Source organism: Chiloscyllium punctatum, chromosome 11, assembly GCF_047496795.1.
Source record: "Chiloscyllium punctatum isolate Juve2018m chromosome 11, sChiPun1.3, whole genome shotgun sequence".
Classification (NCBI taxonomy): domain Eukaryota; kingdom Metazoa; phylum Chordata; class Chondrichthyes; order Orectolobiformes; family Hemiscylliidae; genus Chiloscyllium; species Chiloscyllium punctatum.
The window spans coordinates 105416271-105429858 of record NC_092749.1 but is presented as its reverse complement, the minus strand read 5'-3'; the positions used below and the strand labels follow the sequence as shown (position 1 = coordinate 105429858).

Sequence of the window (13588 nt, the reverse complement as noted above, 5' to 3'; positions counted from 1 at the left end):
GACGAACAAGAGGTGATGTTATTACAACATATAGGATTCTGACAGGAAGTAGTAGGATAGATGGTGAGAAGATGTTTCCCCTTGAGTGACCAACTAGAACAAGGGACCACAGTCTTAACGCAAAAGATGTCCCATTTACGACAACGAGAAGAAGGACATTTTTCTTTCAGACGTTCAAGAGTTGTTTGACATTTCCACCCCAGAGGGTAGAAGGAACAACATAATTTAAAAACTTTTCAGGCATATTCAGATAGATTCTTGACCAACAAGGGTGCCAATGGATACCGTGGACTCAAGCCCTTGTTCAGACTAGTGGAGCAGGGTAGAGGGGCCAAATGGCCCATGCCTGCTCTTAACTTGCATGTTTCCTCAGAGTTTTAGGGTCACCTCCCCTTTGGTAGTTCTAAACCTGAGGATTCCAGCACCCTCCTGGCTAATCACATGCTGCCCCTTACAAATGTACGCCTGTCTGAAGCGCTGAAACATAAGTGAATGAGCACCTGTGATGTTAGACTGTTAAAGACTATGGGCCCAATGCTGGAAAATAGGGCTAGCATAGATAGGTGAGTGCAGACTTGTTGGGCCAAAGGGCCTCTTCCAAGGTGTACAACTCTGTAACTCTGCTGCCCTGTATTGTAACATCCAGCAAATCCTGTGCCCCCTACCCAACCCCATTGCCCCCACCACCATCACCACCACCACCAAGCCCTCCCCCTCTCCCAGGCTTGCTGACATGCATTGTCTTCTGATCAACAAAAATCTCAATTTTACGGTTCCTATCCTGGAGCCAACTGGGTTGAGTTGGGATGTCTGGCCACAGTCAAGAATTGTGCGGTAGGTAGGCAAAACCCAGAGGACCACAAGAAAATGTAGAATTAAGTAGGAAATTTATCTGGAGAAAGTGGATGAGGTCCTTAAACAAATATTTTGCATCGGTATTGACAAAGGAGAAGGACATGGATGGCGAATCTAGAGAGGGATATGTTGATATTCCAGGGCAAGACTATATCAAAATGAAGGTGGTGTTGGGTGTTTTGAAAACCATTTAGGGAGACCAGTCCCTGGGGTCTAATGGGATCTATCCCAGAATGCTGAGCGAATCACTGCAAAATACTTATACCTGCTTTCGTCACAGGAGAGGTCTCAGAGGACTGGAGGATAGCCAACGTTGTCCCTTTGTTTAAGAAGGGCAACAGGGATCATCCAGGAAATTACAGGGCAATGAGCCTTACCTCGGTGTGAGGGAAATTATTGGAGAAGATTCTATGAGTTAAGATTCACTCACAGTATGAATTTATTAGCAATAGGCAACATGAAGTTGTGCGGGGTAGATCATGTCTCACAAACGTGATTGCCTTTTTTGACTAAGTGACAAAACTGAGGGCAAGCTGATAGATGTTGTGTACATAGGCTTTAGCAAGGCCTTTGACAAGGCTCCACATGGCAGGCTGATACTAAAGGTGAAATGACATGGGATCCACATTGAGCTGGTAAGACAGATACAGAAGTGGCTGAGTCATAGAAGACAGAGAGTAATAGTGGGAGAGTGCTTTTCTGTCTGAAGGTCTGTGAGCAGTGGTATTCTGCAGGGATCAGTTGTTTGTGTATAAATGATTGAAAGAGAATGTAGGTAGCCAAATTATTAAGTTTGCGAACAACACAAAGATTGGAGTAACTGCATTTTGCTCACGGTGAAAGTGAGGACTGCAGAAGTTGGAGGTTAGAGTCTAGATTAGAGTGGTGCTGGAAAAGCACAGCAGGTCAGGCAGCATCCAAGGAGCAGGAAAATAGATGTTTCGGCAGGAGTGCTTCATCTGACAAAGGTACTTGTCAGAAGTGGGATTCAAACCCACACCTCCAGTTGGAGACCAGAACACCCAGCCTTTATGAGGAAGGATTTAATTCCTTGAGTCTGGTGCCTTAGACCACTCAGCCATCCTGACCCCTTGTTGAAACTGGTTCTTTATTAACTAACACATTTAGCCCCTTTGTATTCTGAGCAGGTCGAAGTGGACAACTTAGTGTGATTTAATACATGAATACAAATTACAATAGAATATTAGTGTTGAGCATCTTAAGGAGGGAAGCAAGGAAAAAAAAATTGGAGCTGCTTTTACTTAAACAAATCAGCTAATTGGTCAGTCGGATTGATGAGTATTCCTTGTCTTTAAAGTAAAAATAAGGTCTTTATTTTATGTTTAGGGCTCCAGCGTGTGTTTTTTTAACCTTTGCATTAAAAATAGCTGGTTAGTTATAAGATTGATATCAGTCTCTGGTCAAAAAGGAAAAAGGAAACAAAAGTGTTAAGAGTCAGGATTCTTCAAGTGTGTTGCTGGAAAAGCGCAGCCCTGAAGAAGGGCTTATGCCCGAAACCTCAATTCTCCTGCTCCTTGGATGCTGCCTGGCCTGCTGCACTTTTCCAGCACCACACTTTTCAACTCTGGTACTCCAGCATCTGCAGTCCTCACTTTCCCCCAGGATTCTTCAAGTGTAAAGGTCAGGGATACTGGAGTGATTTAATTAATGCTTGAAGTAAAATATGATGGACATGTCAGATGTGTAACAGCTGCAGCATATGGGAGCTACTGCACACCAAGGTGATCCACAATGAGCACTTCTGTGTTTGTAACTCGAACAACTTCGGGTGCAAATTAAGGAGCTGAGGTCCTTGCCTCAGGGCTTGAGCCACATCAGAGAGGGGAGAGCAGGATATTTTGCTCCATAAGGCAGTCAAACCCCTTAGTTTAGATCGTTCAAACTTTGTCTGTTGTAAAGGGCAGGATGGTGTGCTTGTGGATGAGGCAGGTATAGATACCCAAGAGCTAACTCTTCATGAGCCTCTGTCTTTGCAACTGTCCAAAAGGTATGAGGTTCTTGCAAACCGTGAGAGAGTGGGGACTGCAAGATGGATAAGCAAACTGATCGTGACAGCATGATAGGGAGAACCATTCAAATAGGGGAGGGTATAGGAATATTATAGTGGTGGGACCACATCCATTAAGAGGATAGATACCATCCCATCACCACAATGATGTAAGTGTGAGTTCTAATGTCTGCATTGCATGGCTAGTGTCAAGGTTCATGACATCTCCTTAGGGCTGGAGAGGGCCTGGGAGTGGGAGAAGAGGGATCCAGTTGTCATCAACCATATTGGTATGAACAAGGTTAATAGACCTGGAAAGGAGATACTGCTGAAAGATTTTGATTAGTTAGAGTCATAGAGTCATACAGGATGGAAACAGGCCCTTTGGCCTGACTTGTCCCTGCTGGCCAGGTTATCTAAACTGAACTAGTCTCATTTACCTGCGTTTGGCCCATATCCCCCTGAATCTTTTCAATCCATGTACCTGTCCAAACATCTTCGAAATGTTGTAACTGGACCTACTGCTACCATTTCCTCTGGCAGCTCACCTCATTTACACACCACCCTCTGCGTGAAAACGTTGCGCCACAGGTCCGTTTTAAATCTTTTCCCTCTCACTTTAAGATTTTGCCCTCTAGTTTTGGAGTCCCCTCCCCTGAGGAAAAGGCCTTGGTCATTCACCTTATCTATGGTCCTAAGAACTTTATAAACCTCAATAAGGTCACCCCTCAGCCTCCTACATTCTTGTGAAAAAAGTCCCAACCTATCCAACCTCTCCTCATAACTCAAACCTTCCAGTCTCGTAACATCCTTGTAAATGTTTTTTGCACCCTTTTCAGTTTAATAGCATCTTTTTCAGGAAATAATTTCTGGATGACTATCTAAGCCATGGGCAAGCTGACATGGTGTAAATAAACGCAAGGAGTTACCTGCATGACTCAAAGATTGGTTAGGAAGGAGCGAGTTTCAGTTCGTGGGGTGCTGGCACCAATACTGGGGTAGAAGGGAACTGTTTCTGGTATAAAGGACTTCACTTGAAAAGTGCTGGGGATTAATGCCCTGGCGAAATGAATAAACTTGAGTTTTAAAGAGGGCTTCAAACTAAGTAGTCAAGGGGAAAGTTGAGGATTGAGGATAAGTAGACTCATAAAACAAAAAGGATACACAGCAGTATGGGGCAGCTATTTAGGTAAAGATACCCAAGATGAAACACAAAGCGATGGTGCATAAATGTTTAAAAAGCAGCAAATAGCATCAACAGGGGAAATCATGTTAAAATGGTGAAATGAATGGCTCTTTGCTTTTATTACAATGGGCCAATGGGCTGAGGAGTGGCAGATGGAGTTTACCTTTGATAAATGTGAGGTGCTGCATTTTGGAAAAGCAAATCAGAGCAGGACTTAAACACTTAATGTTAATGTCCAAGGGAGTGCAGGTTCATAGTTCCTTGAATATAGAGTCACAGGTAGACAGGATAGTGAATTTGATATGCTTTCCTTTGTTGGTCAGAGTATAGGAGTTGGGAGGTCTTATTGTGACTGTTCAGGACATTGGTTAAGCCACTTTTGGAATATTGCGAACAATCCTGGTTTCCTTCCTATCGAAAGGCCATCATGAAACTTGAAAGGGTTCAGGAAAGATTTACAAGAATGTTGCCAGGGTTGAAGGACTTGAGCTACAGGGAGAGGCTGAATAAGCTGAGGCTGTTTTCCTTGAAGTGTTGGAGGCTGTTGGGTGACTCTATAGAGGTTTATAAGTTCATGAGGGACATGGATAGGATAAATAGACAAAGTCTTTTCCCTGGGGTGGAGGAATCCAGAACTAAAGGGGATAGGTTTAGAGTGAGAGGGGAAAGATATAAAAGGGACCTAAAGTGCAACTTTTTCACACAGAGGGTGGTACATGTATGGAGTGAGCTGCCAAAAGAAGTGGTGGAGGCTGGTACAATTACAACATTTAAAAGACATCTGGATGGGTATATGAATAGGAAGGGTTTAGAGGGATCCTGGCAAATAGAACTCGATTAGGTTAGGATAACTGGTTGGCATGGACGAGTTGGACCGAAGAGTCTGTTTCCCTGCTCTTCATCTCTATGGCTCTATGACCCTATGTAAATTGTATTAAAAATAACATAAATGAATTAACAGCACAAAGGTAAATAAGTGTAAGAACTTATGGCCACTACAGAGACATAGTTACAAGGAGGTCAAAGGTGGATATAGGGTTGGCTGTCTGGTGAAAAGCAAAGAATGGGGATAAAAGGGTCCTTCTCAGGATGGGTGACAAGTGGTATTCTGCACGTCTCAGTGTTGGGACCACAACTTTTCACTTTAAGCATTAATAATCTAGAGGAAAAAACTGAGGGCATTCTGGCTAAGTTTGCAAATGATACAAAGATAGGAGGAGGGACAGGTAACACTGAGGAGACAGGGAGGCTGCAGAAGGATTTGAACAGGTTAGGAGAATGGGCAAAGAAGTGGCAGATGGAATGGAAAGTGGAGAAATGTGTAACGGCATGCATTTGGGAGGGAAAATGGAGGAATGGATTATTTTCTAAACAGGGGGAGAATTCAGAAATTTGAATTGCAAAGAGACTTGGGAGTCCTAGTCCAGGATTTTTTAAAGATTAAGTTGCAGGTTGAGCCAGTAGTTAGGAAGGTAAATACAATGTCGTCATTCATGTCCAAAGGACTAGAATATGAAAGCAGGGATGTACCTCTGAGGTTTTATAAAGCTCTGGTCAGACCACATTTAGAGCATTGTGAGCAATTTTGGGAACCATACCTCAGGAAGGATGTATTGGTCCTGGAGCAGGTCCAGAGGAGGTTCACTAGAATGATCCCAGGAATGAAAGGCTTAACATTGGAGGAATGTTTGAGGACTCATGGACTATACTCTTTGGAGTTGAGAAGGAAGTGGGGGGGGATCTGATCGAAACTTACAGAATACTGTCTGGCCTGGACAGAGTGGACCTTCACAGATCTTTCCATTGGCAGGAGAGAACAGGATCCGAGGGCACAGCATTAGAGTAAAGAGAAGACCCTTTAGAATGGAGATAAGGAGAAACATCTTCAGCCAGAGAGTGGTGAATCTGTTGAATTCATAGTCACAGAACACTGTAGAGGCCAGGTCATTGAGTATATTTTAAAAGGAGATAGATGGGTTTTGGTTGTCAAGGGAATCAAAGGTTGTGGGGGAAAAGGCAGGAGAATGGGGTTGAAAAATGTATCCACCATGATTGAATGACAGAGCAGACTTGATGGGCCAAATGGTCTAATTTCTGCTCCTATGTCTTATGGTCTTATGGAAACTAAATATTCAGAGACATGTGACTTTCTGAGAGGACTGGCAGGATGGAAGGAAGATGGGTTACCATTATTAGTGTGAGTTGGATCAGATTCAATAGAATCCATATGTGTAGATGAAAGAAATAATAGGAAGAAAAAGGCATTGAAGGAAGTAGCCTGTAGGTTCCTTAACAGTAGCTGTCCTATAGGATAAAGAATAATTCCAGAGATAACAGGGTGTGTAAAAATGGCAATAGCATAGCTGACTTTAATTTACATGTAGATTTGGAAAATCAAGTTGGTAGGAGAAATTCAGAGTGCATTCAGGATAGTTTCCTATAACAGCATAGAGTCATGGAGTCATACAGCATGGACATTTGGTCCTACCAGTTCATGCTGAGCATAATCCCAACTAAGATAATCCCATCTGCCTGCACTTGGCCCATAGACCTCAAAACATTGCCTATTTATGTGCTTATCCAAATGCCTTTGAAACATTGTAATTGTGTTATCATTCAAAACATCTTGTGGATCTAACAAGGGATCAGGCTATTTTAGACCTGGTAACATGTAATGAGGCCTGTTTAATGAATGACCTCAGAGAAAAATATTGCCTTAGGAAGAGTGATCATAACATGGTAGAATTTAGCATGAGGGTGAGAAACATGGGTCAGAAACAAATGTGCTAAATTTAAATAAGGATAATTACATAAGGAGGAGGCAGGGTTGGCTAGAGTGGACTAGAGAAAAAGTTTAACAGAAAGAAACAGTTGAGGAACAATGACAGATGTTTAAGAGAATTGTTCATGACTCATAGCTTAAATATATCATAGTGAGGAAGGGGATAAACTGGCTATGGTCAACCAAGGAACTGAAGGATGGTGTCAAACTGAAAGGAAAGAAAATGTACAATGTGGCAAAGATTAGTGGTAAACCAAAAGTTTGGAGAAGATTTAAAAGCTGATAAAAGCTGACCAAAACAAAAGACGCAGAAAATAAACTATGAGAGTAAAATTGCAGCTAATATGAAAATGAATAGTAAAACATTCTTCAAATATATAGAAGGAAAGGGAGAGGCCAAAGTGAACCAAACCCCTTAGAGGATGAGACTGTGGAAATAATAGCAAGAGCCATAAAGAGGCAGAGGAGTTGAATAAATGTTTAGCATCAGTCTTCACAGTAGAAGATACTGTTAGTATTCCAAAAAATACTAAATAATCAAGGGACTAAAGGGTGACTGGGAAGGGTGAGGTGAAATAAGCAAACATCACTATCAAAATTATCACTAGAGAAAATGTGCTGACAAAACATATGAGGCTAAAGGCTGATCAAGCCCTGGATCTGGTGAGTTACATTCTATGATTTTAAAGGATGTAGCGATAAGGATAATGGATACACAGGTAGTAATCTTCTAAGAATCCTCAGATTCTGGACGAGTCCCAAAATTTCCCAGAGCCAATGAATCACTGTTCTTCAAAAAGGAAGTAAGACAAAAAGAGAGATAACTGTAGGACAGTTAGCTTCACATCTCTCACTGAGAAAACATACCCGTCTGTTTTAAAGAATGTCATTGTGGAGCATTTCGAAATGATTAATCTAATCAAGTAGAGAAAGCATGGCTCATGAAGGGGAAAACCTACCTGATAAATGTATTAGTGTTGTTTGAAGAGATAACAGGCAGAATAGATAAAGGAGAAGCAATTTGGATTTGTGGAGAAAATTCAGATATCTGAAGTGCAAAGGCATTTGGGAATCCAAGTACAGACTCTCTTAAGGTTAACTTGCAGGTTGAGTCACTAGTTGGGAAGGCAAATGCAATGTTGGCATCTATTTAGAGAGGACTAGAATACAAAAGCAAGATGTACTTCTGAGGCACTATAGCGCTCTGGTCACACCACATTTAGAATATTGTGAGCAGTTTTGGGCCCCGTATCTCAGGAAGGATGTACTGGCCTTGGAGCAAGTCCAGAGGAAATTCACAAGAATGGTCCCAGGAATTAAATGCTTAACGATGTGGAGAATGTTTGAGGACTCTGTTTCTGTACTTGATGGAGTTTAGAAGGATTTGGTTGGGGTGGGGGGGGGGGGGGGGGGGGGGGGGGAGCACATCTAATTGAAACTTACAGAGTACAAAAAGGCCTGGGTAGAGTGGATGTTGAAAAGATATTTCCATTTGCAGGAAAGTTTAGGGCCTGAGGGCACAGCCTTAGAGTTAAAGGAAAACCTTTTGGAATGGAGATAAGGAGAAACTTTTTTAGCCAGAGAGTGGTGAATCTATGGAATTCATTGCTACAGAAGGCTGTGGAGGGCAGGTCATTGAGTATATTTTAGACTGAGATGGATAGGTTCTTGGTTGTTAAGGGGGTCAACGGTTACATGGGAAAGTAGGAGAGTGGAGTTGAGAGATGTATCAGCCATGATTGAATGTGGAGCAGACCCGATGGGCCGAATGGTTTAATTTCTTCTCCAATGTCTTATGGTCTTTACAGGAGGTGTTGGCAAAGGTACCACACAATAGGCTAATGAATAAAATAAAAGCCCATGATGTTGGGAGTAATATATTAACACAGAAGGAGACTTTCCTAATTATTAGACAGAGAGTTGAGATTCTAAGCTGAGATAGGGAGATTTTTAATCAGTAAGGAAATCAAAGATTACGGAAAAAGGCTGGAAAGTTGGGTTGAAGGTTATCAGATCAGTTATGGTCTCAATGAGTGCTGGAGTGGACTCATTGGATTACTTTTGTTCTGACATCCTATGGTCTAAGAAGATCTTGGTCACAATTTAAGACTCTTAAGCTTAAGGCAGGATCATTTCTCTCCAGTGTTTACAGTCATGTGATCTCCTACATCACTACTGACTATTTAATATTTGCGTGTTGACCCTTTATAAGATTGAGCTCAGCTTTGGCACATTCAGGGCTTGTGTTTGGAGACACTAAGCAAGGAGGCTGAACAAAGCTCAACAAGTTAGAGCCCATGGTACAGAGACATTAACAGCACATTTATCCTGAAAGACACTGACCTTCTTGTTCGTGAGGAGACAGAAAGAATCCAGGAAGCCAGAGGAAAGCCCAACAGAGATTGGGAATATTGAGACCCTCACTTGAATAAGTTGCTGCTTTCTCCTACTCAGCAGATAGTCAAATTGATGGCCTGGCATGGAGCGAACCAATCAGAAAAGGCTGAAAATTTCAGGTTGCGATTAGAATTGCAGGCCAAGGCATCAGGACCATCATTGACACAGAAGAGAAGATTGGGGTGGTGATTGAGGGTGGACAATTGGCTGAAGGTTGCCCTGTTAGTCCTTCCGTGCCAGACCCACAAGAGGTGCAACCCTTCCCTTAACCCTCTTCTCACCTCCGACTTGCCGCTGTGTGTCCCGTGTCCCAATCTCAATTGCTGATTTTGTTCATGGACTGGACGTCTGTCAACACCTCATCCAAAAGCTGGCATCTCTCATGTAGCCGCAGTCCCTCAGTATTCCACCAGAGTGCCAACCAAGACCAATTGCCCATGTTCCTAGAGCAGGACATGAACCCACAACTTTGTGAACCAGTGGTTTTCCTTTAACTCTAAGGCTGTGCCCTCAGGCCCTAAACTTTCCTGCAAATGGAAATATCTTTTCAACATCCACTCTACCCAGGCCTTTTTGTACTCTGTAAGTTTCAATTAGTTGTGCTCCCCCTGACCCCAACCAAATCCTTCTAAACTCCATCAAGTACAGAAACAGAGTCCTCAAACATTCTCCACATCGTTAAGCATTTAATTCCTGGGACCATTCTTGTGAATTTCCTCTGGACTTGCTCCAAGGCCAGTACATCCTTCCTGAGATACGGGGCCCAAAACTGCTCACAATATTCTAAATGTGGTGTGACCAGAGCGTTATAGTGCCTCAGAAGTACATCTTGCTTTTGTATTCTAGTCCTGTCTAAATAGATGCCAACATTGCATTTGGACCCATGACAGGAAAGCTAAAGTCTCTTGGCATTTGCAACAACAACAGCTTGCATTCATTTGGGAATCTTTCCCCCAAGGGGCTTCACAGGATCAGCGTTCAGTTGTGGAATAGAGACCACCATGCGTGTGACAGCACAGGATACTAAGCTTGCAGCAGATGAGAAAAGCATTCGTTTTTTGTTTTCCCATTGGTTAGCTGAAGGGAATTGGAAGTCCGATAGACTGAGATGCCAGAGAATCAGCACAGAGGCAGGAGGAGCTGAGAGATGTGGTGAAGACGGATAAAGCTGGGTATCCTCACTTGACAGGTGGATGTTGTCTCAGTGTCAGTGAACACTAATGTGGTGGCCAGTGAGGCAAATGTCAAAAACGGGAAGGACTCAGGAAAGCTCCGTAGTGGATTCCAGAGGAGACAGTGCAGGCTTATGAAGGGAAGCTCCATTGATGAGATTGTGAGGGTCTTACATAAGGTAAGAGCAGTATCAATGGACAATAGACAATAGGTGCAGGAGTAGGCCATTCTGCCCTTCGAGCCTGCACCACCATTCATTATGATCATGGCTGAACATCCTCACTCAGTATCCTGTTCCTGCCTTATCTCCATAACCCTTGATTCCACTATCCTTGAGGGCTCTATCCAAATCTTTCTTCAACGAATCCAGGGACTGGGCCTCCACTGCCTTCTGGAGCAGAGCATTCCACAAACCCACCACTCTCTGGGTGAAGAAGTTTCTCCTCATCTCTGTCCTAAATGCCCTACCCCTTATATTTAAGCTGTGTCCTCTGGTTCGGGACTCACCCATCAGCAGAAACATGTTTCCTGCCTCCAGAGTGTCCAATCCTTTAACGTTTATTGTTAAACTGGACGTTGTGAGAGAACAATGGGGACTGTGTCAGGAATGCATAGAGGTTAAAATGGATGAGCCACAGTGATATCAGAGTCAAACCTTTCAGGAGTTTGGCTAGCATTCTCTCAATACTGTGGAAGATTTTGAACATGATTGTAAGGGTTATTGTGCTTTGTGCTAAATCTTAAGTCAGTGTCAAGGTACCATGTATACTTCAAATTTCAATAAAAGAAGTCCTAACTTATTTATTTATAAACATTATAGCAACAGATCGTGTTGAAGTAGAATCTACATTTCATTTTATTAATAGATACAACTTTATAGAAGAATCATTCTGCCATGCGTGTCAGAATTACTTTAATGACAGTATCAGGATTACATTAACGAATATTGTAAAATGCCATACCCAATTGATAGATCAGGAACACCCTCAGTGATATGCTTATACTTGTGAATGGGGTAACTTTTGTTATCCAACAGTTTGATCTTCTAAAACCATTAATTGTGACTACAAAGTGCTAATAAGGCAGCAATGTGTGTCTTAGCATGTTTCATTTTAATTATATCTTGACTTTAATTACAAGTAGATTCCATTGCAAATGTACACCAAAAATGTAATATTTTTGAGGTTTCAGTGCTGCCATCCACTGGTGGAAATGGTCTGTCTCGGGTTTGAGTTTGAACTCCACATTTTGTCTGTATTTATCGAGTAGGCATGGTATTTAGAACAGCTCCTACATGTATGGGGAGCAACTGCAGTCTTCCAGAGACTTTTATATAATAACCTCTCACTGAGTGACTGACCTCATGAAACTGCTGCAGATATGCACTCTATTACCTATTCAACTTTTCCAATCACAGGTCTGCGTTGATTGCAATTATGGCCAAAATGAATTTAAGGGTCCTTCAAGTTACACTCTATATGATAAAGGTGAAGTTGCTATAATCCTATCAGAGGGCTGCTCTTTCATGAGAGAGAGAGAGATGATTGGTGGTGGTTTAACCTGAGAGTTACCATGCCTCAAGTGAGGGGAGAATTTGAGAAGGAGAGCCTGGGCTGGAATTGAACCCACACTGCTCGCATCACAAGTCAGACGTCCAAGCTAACTGTCCCCTCACTGTATATTATAGCAGCTACTGAAAACACTGACATCTCAGGATTACGTACAATTGCACCAGAAAAAGGTTTTGGCAAATGAAATTGCAAATGTTAGTTTTGGAAAGGCTCAACTTGAAGGAATAAAGCAAATTGGAACATTCTGATTCTGCTACTGTTTCATTGTCATGTGGTTGGCATTAATAATCGTTGATGTAAGTGTCCTGATTGGTCAAACCGTGGACAGCCTACTCTGAGCTAGAGAGGTATATCTGAGGGAATGGCTGAGCTTGGAGCCTAGACATCTGAGGGCACAGCAATCGATGTTAGGTCAATTGTGATTAACAATATACAAGAAGCTAAATTGAGGAGTAAAATATCATTCCTGATGAAGGGCTTTTGCCCGAAATGTTGATTTTCCTGCTCCTCGGATGCTGCCTGACCTGCTGTGCTTTTCCAGCACCACTCTAATTTTGACATCTCTCCTGGAGGGTTACAGAACTGAAGAAGATGACACAGAGATAGGCAAGGGGTGAGGGCACAAGGGATTCGAAAACATGGATGAGTCAACATAGTTAAATATTAAACTATGAAAACACTCCTTTGATATGCTGATGCCACACGCACTGAACCCCCTAGTATTTATGTCCTATAATAAAACAAAGGGCTGGAGGTGCTGAAGATCTGAAACAAAACCGCTGGAGAAACACAGCAGGTCTAGCAGCATCTGTGGAAAGACAAACAGAAGGATGTTGTGAAACTTGAAAGGGTTCAGAAAAGATTTACAAGGATGTTGCCAAGGTTGGAAGATTTGAGCCAAAGGGAGAGGCTGAACAAGCTGGGGCTGTTTTCCCTGGAGCGTCGGTGGCTGAGGGGCAACCTTATAGAGGTATAAAATCATGAGGGGCGTGGACAGGGTAAATAGACATTGTCTTTACCCTGGGGTGGGGAAGTGCAGAACTAGAGGGCATTGATTTAGGATGAGGGGGAAAGATATAAAAGAGACCTAAGAGGCAACTTTTTCACACAGAGGGTGGTGCGTGTGTGGAATGAGCTGCCAGAGGATGTGGTGGAGGCTGGTACAATTACAACATTTAAAAGGCATCTGGATGGGTATATGAATAGGAAGGGTTTGGAGGGATATGGGCCGGGTGCTGGCAGGTGGGGCTAGATTGGGTTGGGATATCTGGTCGGCATGGACGAGTTGGACTGAAGAGTCTGTTTCCGAGCTGTACATCTCTATGACTCTAAGTTAACATTTTGACCCTTCTTCAGAACAGTATTTCGTTGCACCTTGAATGACTGCAGCGTGGTCCTGAGTACTTCTACAGCCAGTGAAGAACTTTAAAAGCATGGTCACTGTGTATTATTGGAACAACCGCATGCAAATCTGAAAGCGTATCGGGGTGCTAATGGGCTAAGTTGCTGTGACTGTTCATCTTGATGCTTTCATGTCCCAGCCAATGTATGCTGTTCATATCCATCCTCACTGTCTCTGAGACTCAGCACACTGCACACAGAGAACCGTGAAACGC

The 13588-nt window shown here is 42.8% G+C and overlaps 1 non-coding gene across 1 annotated transcript; it reads right to left on the bottom strand.

Annotated features, from left to right (window-relative positions):
- Positions 1–1828: 1828 nt before the first annotated feature.
- Positions 1829–1943, bottom strand: trnal-caa (transfer RNA leucine (anticodon CAA)). The gene is made up of 2 exons: positions 1906–1943; positions 1829–1874 (listed from the first exon to the last, which is right to left on the bottom strand). It is a non-coding gene; the product is annotated as a tRNA-Leu (tRNA).
- Between the last annotated feature and the right edge of the window lie 11645 nt (positions 1944–13588).